At 31.8% G+C, this 12,152-nt stretch overlaps 2 long non-coding RNA genes across 2 annotated transcripts; both read left to right on the top strand.

The window, feature by feature from the left end:
• The first annotated feature begins 251 nt into the window (after positions 1–251).
• Positions 252–2,716, top strand: LOC149150316 (uncharacterized). Its single transcript, XR_016263718.1, has 4 exons — positions 252–433; positions 521–570; positions 706–846; positions 2,589–2,716. It is a non-coding gene; the product is annotated as an uncharacterized LOC149150316 (long non-coding RNA).
• A 234-nt stretch (positions 2,717–2,950) lies between these two features.
• On the top strand, positions 2,951–3,452 carry LOC149150317 (uncharacterized). Its single transcript, XR_016262235.1, has 2 exons — positions 2,951–3,039; positions 3,254–3,452. It is a non-coding gene; the product is annotated as an uncharacterized LOC149150317 (long non-coding RNA).
• Positions 3,453–12,152: the final 8,700 nt, after the last annotated feature.

The raw sequence follows: 12,152 nt of genomic DNA on the forward strand, positions 1-12,152 counted from the left end.
CAACTTTGCCCAGGGATGACAGTTAAATGAGGCATCCAAACTCTGCCCAGGGATCACAATTAACTGAGACATCCGATCAGAGTTAAATGAGGCATTCTGGTAAATTTATTTTTAAACTCTTTGTATAGATCACTCTGATTATGGGTTGTGGGCTGCAAATAAAATTAGGTGAATGAGAGAGGAATCGATTTGATTTTAGAAATTTAATTCTGGTAACTTGATGTTCATAGTTGTATGGTTTTTTAATTTAGATTTTCCGCATTCTTGGTGAGGCGGCAGTATAGATCCTTAATTGCACAGAAATGGAGAGAAACAGGGCCTGCCAATATGGATCTGGGCGGCGGCCATCGTCAAATACTGGCCACTGGGAGCATTATTCTGGAGGAGAAATTCCTCAGAGTCTGCGGTTTCTTGGTGATCCTCTGCACCCATGGTGAGCGGTTTCTTGATTTTTTAATTTAGATCCTCTGAATCCATGTTTTTCGGTTTTTAGAGACGGTTTCATATTCATATTCCACAGGAATCCTATGCTGATCCCAGATTGTAGTCAGTGTGCCTCGCTGTGCCAAGGTATGAGATCCTCTGCATCGATGTGAGGCGGTTTCTTGGTTTTTTAAATTAAGTCCTCTGAATCCATGTTTCTTGGTTTCTTATATTAAATCCTTTGAATCCATGCTGAAGCGGTTTCCTTTGGTTTTTTAATAGATCATCTGCATCCATGCTGAGGCGGCAACATAAATCCCTCGTTGCACATAATCGTTTTTGAGGAGAATCTAAGGGCAAAGAAAAAGGGATTGAGCAATGCCCCTTGCAAATATCATATCTATGTGGATTCATCTCTCAGAGGTAAGCCTGTAAGCATTTTCTTAACGGACTATGTTAATTTTGTTGGGTGTCATTGTCGATTGCACCAAGGAGAATAGGGGATTTTATCAGAAATGCATACATATATGTGTGATAAAGAGAATGTTCAGATTTCACTGTACTTTCTTGTAAGATAATTCATTCATTTATTCATTTATGATGAATTTATAGTCATGGATGTGATGATGTCATGATTCTGATAATAAATAAAGAGAATGTTCAGATTTCACTGTACTTTCTTGTAAGATAATTCATTCATTTATGATGAATTTATAGTCATGGCTATGATGATGTCATGATTCTGATAATAAATTTATGTATTGCTGTGAATAAATCGTTGATTCTCCTACTCCAACCTTCCAAAATCTAAAATGGAGTTTATGTATCGCTGTGAATAAATCGTTGATTCTCCTACTCCAACCTTCCAAAATCTAAAATGGTCAAACTCCATTTGACCATATATCTTCTAATTTGAAAAATATTTGGGAACTTGGGGGTTCTGTCTCAGAACATCCTTGAAACTCATCTCCTTGCCCTTGCATACTATAGCTAAGGATATATCATAAACCTGGGCCGAGGTTTCTCATAATCGACATAACCATAATTTATTTGGTGTTAGACGTGAGCAGCACCAAATAGACATGAAAAATCCTAAAATGGCCTTTATTGGTGTCGCTCCAAGAGTGTTTTCTATTTGTCCAAATTTGCAGTTATTGATTTTTTGGGCTTGGGTGGTTGGATTTGCTTAACAGTTATTTTCAATTATTGATTTCTTGGACTTGGGTGCTTGGATTTGTTCACAATTATTTGCAATTGACCTGAACAATCCTCCTAAAATGACTTGAATCAATTTTTGAAACCTCAAAGTCAAAACCATAATCATTCCTCCCATAATCCAAAAGCTTCCTTCTGGCCTTTTATAATAAAGCTAACAAAATTTGCTAAATTATTCATTATATCCGGAGAACTTGAATTACAGTGGTTTTGGGAACTTGAAATACAACATAAATGCTAAATTAATTATTCATTATATTTGGAGAAGTTTGATTAAACTGGTTTTGGCACCACCAGTGTTTTCTATTTTTCCAGATTCGCAGTTTTATTGATTTCTTGGGTTTGGGTGCTTGGATTTGCTAACAGCTATTTATAGAGATTCTAGTCTAGACCACGGAACTCCAACTCTACTCCAAAGTTTCTAGGGAACTTTGCCTTTTGGTAGGGGTTGCATTTGTAAGAAATTTACTCATCTCTGTTAGTTTACATGCCTTAGAATAGTCTGCCCACATAAACTTTGCCTATTATTTTGGATGCATATACAGTGACAATGAATAATATGTTGGACTAGTTATTTTGTATTTGGTTTCCCAATGCTTGTTTTCAAAAAAGGTTTTGAGTTGTGATCGATCACTCTCATTCATTCTTCGGTGTGTGTTTGTCATTATTGTTATATTCATATAAAATTCAATTGTTCCCACTCAGTGTTTGGTGGATATCTTTCTAGGGATAAATTCAGTGTTTGTCATTATTGTATTCAATTGCTCCCACTCAGTGTTTGGTGGATATCTTGCCATTATAAAAAACAAAAAATAAAAAATTGGTGGATACATTTGGAATTTCGTAAGAATTTGTACACCATTATATGCCAAATTGATGGTTTTTGTGTTGCCAAATAGACTATATATATTATATGCCAAATTCATGGTTGTTCTGTTCTCCCACTGCAGCGTCCGTTCTCCCAATGCAGCAGCGTCCCTTCTCCCAGATCATTCCTCACAGTGCAGCAGCGTCCCTTCTCCCAATAACATTGAATCTAAGCGCATGGAAAAAAGGAAACCATTTAATTTCTTCCGTCAAAGATAAACAATTTTTTTAAATACATATTTAATGAAGAAAAAATGTTCAGATTCATTTAATTTCTTGTATGATCCTTCAATATATGTATGTTGTATTAAATACATTTCCTCTCACTTTTATTTTTTACTTTTATTTACTCTCAGCTTTCAAAACGTCAAACTCCATGTTGTGCTGGGAATGTTTGATTGATTATGTATTTTAATTAATTGGATGAATATGCCCAATGAGTTGTAGGCTATCTGCGAGTATGATGGCTTGTATTGCATAGATATATCACCGTTGTTGCAGAAAAAGATACACCATAGTGCAAATGGTGCAAAGGTTAATTCAAACCTTTATATCAACTTTCAATTTATTCATTGCCTTTAATTTCATCATATCTCTATGTTCTAACCTTTGCATTCACTTAGCAAGTTATCAAATTAGGGGTTAGTCCCTTTGCTTAAAATATTAAATTTAATTCAAAAAAAAATTCTACTTTATAGATAACCAATAGATGACCACTAAATTTTAATAATTGTTGTGTTTTTTGCAGATGATTTAAGAGCCTGAAAAAAATACAAGCATGATAGGATAGATGAACTATCTACATGTCATGACAGAAGATATGAATTCATTATGTTATTATGACCCAAATTAAACTAGTAGTGATTTATTTTTCATCTTTATTTTGTAATTACTCTAAAAACATTATCATTATAATAAAAGTATTATTTTGTTTGAAAGGGCTAAAAGCCCTTTCTCGTTGCTCTTGAGGATGGACCATGGCCGTCCTCAAGGGTTTGTGTCCTTCTCTCCGCCTTACTTTTTCATTTACTTATTTTAGAACTAGATACTTTTAGTTTAATAGATTGCAAACTAAAATCTTTTAATGCATAGATTGATTGACGTGTTTTTTTGTTACTTGAATTTACATGTAGAATTTGGTGGAATGATTGTTTTTTGAGTTTCATTTATACGATCGCGTTTACAATGAATTTCTAATGTCCAAAATTTGATATGCAATGTTTGTATCTTTGTGTGTTTACAATGTGTGGGATGGCCAAGACTTGATATCTAATATTTGTATCTTTGTGTGTTTACAATGCTTTTTGTGATGTTCATTATTTGATGTGTATATTTTTGTGTGTGATGACCCAAATTTGATATGCAATGTTTGTATCTATGCGTGCTTACAATGTGTGGGATGACCAAGACATGATATCTAATGTTTGTATCTTTGTGTGTTTACAATGCTTTTTGTGATGTTCATTATTTGATGTGTATATTTTTGTGTGATAACCAAAATTTGATATTGAATGTTTGTATCTTTGTGTGCTTACAATGTGTGGGATGGCCAAGACATGATATCTAATGTTTGTATCTTTGTGTGTTTACAATGCTTTTAGTAATGTTCATTATTTGATGTGTATATTTTTGTGTGGGATGACCAAAATTTGATATGCAATGTTTGTATCTTTGTGTGTTTACAATGCTTTTAGTGATGTTCATTATTTTATGTGTATATTTTTGTGTGTGATGACCAAAATTTGATATGCAATGTTTGTATCTTTGTGTGTTTACAATGTGTGAGATGGCCAAGGCATGATATCTAATGTTTGTATCTTTGTGTGTTTACAATGCTTTTTGTGATGTTCATTATTTGATGTGTATATTTTTGTGTGTGATGACCAAAATTTGATATGCAATGTTTGTATCTTTGTGTGTTTACAATGTTTTTTGTGATGTTCATTATTTGATGTGTATATTTTTGTGTGTGATGACCAAAATTTGATATGCAATGTTTGTATCTTTGTGTGCTTACAATGTGTGGGATGGCCAAGACATGATATCTAATGTTTGTACCTTTGTGTGTTTACAATGCGTTTTGTGATGTTCATTATTTGATGTGTATTTTTTTGTGTATGATGAACAAAGTTTGATATGCAATGTTTGTATCTTTGTGTGCTTACAATGTGTGGGATGGCCAAGACATGATATCTAATGTTTGTATCTTTGTGTGTTTACAATGTGTGGGATGGCCAAGGCTTGATATCTAATGTTTGTATCTTTGTGTGTTTACAATTCTTTTTGTGATATTCATTATTTGATGTGTATTTGTGATGTGTATGACAATGGTTGTTGTTTGGGATTCACTTGCATAGTTATGCGTTTACAATGGATGTGGATGACATGCTTGGTATGTACTTTTAAATGTGTGTGAATTTTCTTTAGCATATGGTTTTATTTAGTGTCTACATCAACTTTTTATGTTTGGATATTTACAATCTTCTATGTATGATGATCAAAAATTGATATGCAAATGTTTGTATGTATTTATAATTTTGTGTGTGTAATAAGAAATTTGATGGGATGTTTGTATGCTTGTGTATTTGCAATGCTTTTGATGTTCGAATGTTTGTGTATTTGTAATGCTCGTGTGTTTGTATTGTTTTTGTACTTACAATCTTGTTTGTAATGATTAAAAACTTGAATTGTACTCTTGATTATTTGCAATGCTTTTGATGTTTGAATAATTGCGTGTTTGTAATGTTTGTTATGTTTGCGTATTTATTGTGTGTTTGTATTTCTTTTGTTCTTATAATCTTGTTTGCAATGATTAAAATTTGAATTGTACTCTTGATTCTATGTTTGTACTCTTCATTGTATGTGTGTTGTGTACTCTTGATTGTAGGCATTTTTTATTATGTGTTTGTATTCTTGATTGTATGTTTTTCTTATTGTGTTTGTTTGGGTATTTACAATCTTGTGTGTAATAAAATCTCAAGGAATGTTTATGTGTTTGTGTATTTATAATGTCTTCGAATGTAATGATGGAAATATGATATGATGTTTTAGTACTTGTGTATCTATATGGTTTTTAATGGAATGATGAAAATTTGATGTGATGCTTGCATATATATAATATTTTTTAATGTAATGATGATTGTTGATTGTAAATTGGTATATGCTTGGAATGTGTGAGAATGAGAAAATTTGATATGGGATCATTTTGTATTTGCAATAATATTTTTGTAATGATCAAAATTTGATGCCTATTTTCAATTTAAATTTATTGCACATAAAATTAAAAGGGGGGATTGGGAGAGTGTTGAGTGAAATAGTAATATTATAGAATCTACAAGTGAGGGGGTAGCTCAAATGAACTTTAGTATATTTCTTAGGGAAACCACATAGAAGGTGGGGCTGGGGGAGTGATGAGTGAAATAGTAGTAAACCATAAATTAGGAGTGAGGGGGAGGGGCAAAACGAACTTCCACCTTCACATCGTTGGCCTCGTTAGTAGAGAATTTATATTGCAAAATTCTCGAAGCCAAGAGAAGTTCCTTTGAAATGTAAAGAAACTATTATCTATATACTTTTATTTATCAAATTTTAAATAATAATAAATCCCCAATTTTAAATAATCAATATAATTTTCCGTTATATCTATAATTGACTTCATCATTTATTTAAAAATATTTAAATTATTTATATTATCCTAATATATCAATATATAAAATAATTTTTAAAAGTATATTAAAATTAATCAAATTGTAATATAATAAATTTTACAAACATATATATATGCATTTAATTAATTATTATTTAATAAAATTATAAAAAATTAAAATACATATATTTAATAATTATTATTATGATTTAATTAATTATTATTTAATAAAATTATAAAAAATTAAAATACATATCTTTAATAATTATTATTATGATTTTCAAGCCAAATAATATATTTTTATAAATATTTATTTAATTATTATTATTATAAGTATTATTTCATTGTTACTCAAAATAATATTTAACTTATTATTATTATTATTAAATAAATTTAGAAAATATTAGATATCATTTTTGGGATTCAACTGCGTTAAGTAAGTCATTCAAACGTATGACCATTTCCATGAGAGGTAGTCGTAACTGACTAATTTCTCATGATTTTTGAATAGTTCACTTAGCACTCATTGCATCGGGTGATGCTCACAGGGGTGAAGAAGTGGGATTGAAACTAGTGAAATGTGGAGAACGAATCACATAGCATCAATCATCACTTCCGGGCTTGCACCCGGTAACCAAGACTTCCCAGGAGGTCACCCATCCCAGAACTCCTCTAATTATTCTAAAAAATTATTTAATTATTATCATTATAAATATATATTATTATTATTATTATTTCATTATAATTATATATATGGATAGATAGATAGATAGATTAAAAAAAAAAAATTAGTTCTAATATTGTGAGTTTTAAAACTATAAATTATTATTATTATTAAATACAATATGAAAATATTATTAAAAAAAAATATTTAGCTATTATTGCTATAAATATTTAATTAATTATTAATATAATAAATATTTATTCCATTATTATTTATTAAATTTATAAAAATATTTTTATTATTATTAAGTAAAATTTACAAATATTATTATAAAAAATTATTTAATTATTATCATTATAAATATATATTATTATTATTTTATATAAAAAAATGTTTTTATTTCATCAATAAATAAGTATGTATATTAATTTAATTTTAATATGGTAAGTCTTAAAAACTAATTTAAATCTAAAATTTTAAAATAAAATTTATATTTTATTAATATACTATATCAATGTTTAATATATTAAAATTTATTTATAATTTTTTTTCATAAATAATAATTTTTAGAATATTAAAATATATTAATATAAAAAAGTTAAAAATATATAAATAGTTTTCATGTTACATTTTTATTATAATATATTATATATATTTTTAATTATTTTCCGATGGTGTCATTATGTGGGTAGATAGGGAGTTTTGTTGTATGAAATGCAGAATAGATAACATGTGTCACAATTTGGGGAAGGCATGGCAGTCACCATTTGATGGTTTTGGGTTTGAATGATATCAGCCTCATCATTTTAAATGCATGTTAAATGACACTGGGGTGGGCAAAGTACATGAATTGTGGGATTGGAGGTGAGGAGTTATCCTCGACCTCCTTCCTTTGGATTCTTTTGTGGTTGTTGTGTGTTGTTTCTTGTTGCATGGATGTATTGTTTGGGTTTTTTATTCAATGAGTCCACGTTGTGTTGTGTTTATTGTTGTGTGGTTGCAAAGTCTGGGTTTCTACTTCGATTTGAGTCTAGGCCTTTGGTAGCAAGTTTGGAAGTACTTTTGTCCCATTTTTTGGTTCTGAATTATGTCAAAGGTTCGGAGCTTATTATCTCTACATAGGTCATTGTTTTATCAATTAGGGTGTCTTTGATCTAGGTTGTTTTCATTGGTTGCATATGTACCTCTTTATTGTTATCCTTCAGCTTTGCAAAGTAGAGGTTATATATGGTAGTATTTGCTTTCGCCTTGCTAGTGTTTCTGAGCTTTTTAAGCATTGGATTCACCCTTCCTCTGGGTCAGAGTGTTGAGTTTTCTCTTGTCCTTTGTTTGTGTCAATCTCTCTAATAAGGTATTGGAGATTATAATGTTTTATGTCTTTTTGTTGTGGGGAATTTGATAATTTGTTGGGGTTTACTCCTCTGTTGTGGCTAGTGGGTCACGGCCCGCTAATATTTTAGTCAGGGTTTCAAGATCGATGTTTTGTTCTTCATCTTGCTTCACGGGTAGAGGGTCTCTGAGTGGTCCTATTTGTTATTTTGTCATTATGGTTATGCCTCCTCGCGAGAGAATGTTGAGCACAAGGGGCGACTTGGGTATTGTTGAGCATAAATGTATTCGTTCTTTTGCTTATGATTCAGTTGAGACTTTTTTCAATGTGATTCCCTTAGAAGTGAGAAAGGAAATTCTCTTGTTGGAGTTAGAGTCTATTGAGCATCCATATCACTCAGATTCAAATATTGCTGATGAAGATATTACTAGGGTCCCTATTCCTGGTAGATTCAGGAAACTTAGGTTTCATTTCTTGAGTTTCTTAGCTCTTCTCCAACAAATGGATACCTTGTTGCATTTAATTTGTAGGGATAAGTAGTTCGAGAATTATAATGTATTTTTTTCACTTGAAGACACCAAACATATGCTCATGAATAAACAATTATGTTTATATTATGGATTCGTTATTAACCAAGGTTGAAAGTTTTCTTGTGTCGGATTCAGCTTTAGGTGACCTCACTGACCTGCTTGGTGATCACACTAACCCTCCAATGGACAATGCACAATACTTGACAATTATCTTCTCTAATTAAGATTAACTTTTGTTGGTCTTCTTCTTTTTGCTTCAATTTTGGTCATCCATCTCGAGGTATGGTTTCATTATGACGCTTTCAACTTGGTTTGGTTAATCAGATTATTGTGAAGGTTACTGGTGCGTGTTTTGGGATTGCATTGTCATGGAGAAATTTGAATTATATTTCTATAAATTTAAGGTATATTCAATGTTATTCATTTTTATTAGTCATGTCCATGTCATTCATGAATTTTTTTTATGTCAGTTTAAGTATTGGTTTTGGTATTTTTGGTATTAGTCGCTTTGGATATATGAGTATGTTGATGACCATCCAATTACAGATCTTATGGTGAGGGAGGCTCATACTTGAGGGTGCTATGAGAAGCATTTCATGTGTATTCTTCTCCTCCAGATCTACATGTACTTGTGGTTACTGTTACATTATTGGTTCGTTCCTTTAGTGTGTCTCATTTATGGAAGTATCGTGTTTATGTCACTTTAAAAATGGACAATATGTTGTATAATTTAGTGTTCATTAGAAAGACCTGTCTCATTTTGTTTCTTACAATCTAGTGGAGTTGTCTTTATGTGCACTCTCTCTATTTGTTGTATGAAATGTCACATCCTTTGTACTATATTAATGAAATGAATTTCAAGAATTGCAATTAAAAATTATTTTTAAAAAATAAAAAGAAAATTATTTTAATAAAATTTAGTAATTTCAATTATATATAAATAACTAAATTATAAATATTTATTTGATTATTATTTTTTATTTAATCAATATTAAAAATAATATTTATTATCTTGTTATTATAATTTAATAAAATTATAACTTTTTTAATTTCATAATTTAGAGAAATAATATTAATTTTCTTTACACTCTCTATATAATATTAATATATATATATATATATATATATATATATATATATATATATATCTATATATATATAATATGATGGTATGTTTTTTTTTCCTCTGCAAATACTAAATTCTATTAACTATAAGGCAAAATATTTTTACATAGTGTCGAGGCCTCAGGAAACATAGTTTGAGAGTGCTCAACAGAACAGAACTTCCCCCTTACAAACAGAAGCTGGGGAGACCAGTTACAATGATCAAGAACCCAGATAAAAGACATAGAGAGTGACATATTTAGCTGAGAAAGAGAACTGAGCCACAGAAACACAAAATCAATGCAAACCAGCACAAAATGTATCACCAAATCCCCAGCTGGAAGCCAAAAACAGTAGGTCATGAGTGCTGAAACCTGACTGTGAGCCTGAAACAGTAGCCGAAACAAAAAATAAAGAGGCAATCCCAGGTGGCGCTACCCCTCCTTTGTCATGCCATGATTCTTCTCCTCAGCCAGACCTGCACCGCCGGTTCTCAGACTTTCATTGCCACCCAAATCGCTGCTAGGGATTGCCATGGAATGGCTTGCTTCACCTTGAGTCCCTTCCTCAGCAGCAGGTCCTGTATCTTCAAGGGGAGGAAGATTTTTGAGAAATTCCTCCTGTCCAGACTTCTCATTTTTCCAGTTCTCCAGGCTGTCTTTGTCCGTGGAATGCTCACTGCTTTGGGAAGGATCAGGAGCAATGCAGGCCAGAGGGGAGACCTGATTTTCCTCTTCCGAAAGAATAATGGTGATGTGAGCAGTAATAAGGGGCCTGTTCAAATTACTTTGAAATTTAAAGTGCGTGGTTTGGAAGGTACTATTCGGAATAGGCTTACGACCAGAGCTTAATGATGGCCCAGCTTCGTTGACGGGGGGGGGGAGATTGATGGGTTCCAGCGCAGTTTCCATAGCGTGAATGGCCGAGGGATGCAAGCGGCTGTCACGAAGCCCCCCTGAACGATGCCTCTTACCCGAACGAACCATAATGACAGACAGGTGGTAGGGCGCAGAGAAATTATAGACAAGAGAGACGACAGAACAGAGTCGGTTGAGGTGAGAGGGATGCCCAACAGAATTCACAGACGACAACACAATACAACCAGTGCGTAAATCCAGAACAGGGGAGAACTTACCCTTGATAATGTTGGCCTGGAGCTCGCGGCGGTGAACCAAAATCAGTCCATCACCAACAGCCTCCGCTAACCAGGTTCCGTTGCCGAGCGACTGAGCATAAGGCATGATAAAACCGCTGAGGAACAACATGATTATAACTGAGAGAATGTTGCGTCGATCAGCGCAATCCATTAATGCAGATCTGCTAACCGATCCTGCATTAATACCTTCCTCCTGCTCGCATAAGGTTAAGTCTCGGGAAGCCACGCTGCTTTGCAGCTGGCAGTACTGGACTTTAATTCTCTGCATGAGAAGCATTAAGGGTGATGGTGCCACCCGCATCCGGGGATATGATGGTATGTTTTGATATCTAATCTAAATTTAAATATTTTTAATATTTTTAACGTTAATAATATATATAAATAATTTTCATAATTTTTTATTAATTAAATAAATATATATTTTTACATAGAATTAATTATTTTTTTAATTCCATTATATATATATATATATATATATATATATATATATATATATATATATATATATATATATATATATATATATATATATATATATATAGATATGTATTTTAAATTAATTGATTTTAATTCTATAATTTAATAACTATTAAAAGAATTTAATTAATTTTAATTTTATAATTTATTAATTATTAAAAAAAATCGATTTAATAATATCTAATAGCCTTAATTTTAGCTTTGATGGTTAGTTTGATCAGTCAAGTCCCTATCGTTAAAGAACCCTACTATTGAGAGTTCGTGGGTTCAATTTTGTCAACACTCTTTTGGAAAATCAGATGGGATCACCTAGTGAGCAATGTTGCTCAAAACATGGATGCAGACTAATCCCATACAACACATGGAATGGATGGATTCAGTTGGAACATTGTTTGTGATGCCTAAACTTAATGTCAGTGCTTAATCGTTTGTGCCTAGATTGTTGCTCCTCATCAATTTTCCTGAATATGAAGGTAGAGCTCTTGGAGCGTATGAGTGCGGTGGTAGCACTTTGAAACGAAAATTCTTGGAAACTCTTGGCAGTTCTAACATTCATGACTCCATCCGACAAGTCAACTCGTTGTGATCTCCAAGTTATCTTATGTCTTTACCTACTGTATTAGTTTAAGCATGGCAAACTATGTTAATTTTTGCTGTGGCATAGAAGGTCAAGCTGATCTGAGTCAACACTTTTTTAATCCTTGATATAACAGATTTAGCTACAATTACTCTTTCACAGT

This window comes from Pinus tabuliformis, chromosome 9, assembly GCF_031772625.1.
Source record: "Pinus tabuliformis cultivar Carrire ecotype Pingquan chromosome 9, CPIR1, whole genome shotgun sequence".
NCBI lineage: Eukaryota > Viridiplantae > Streptophyta > Pinopsida > Pinales > Pinaceae > Pinus > Pinus tabuliformis.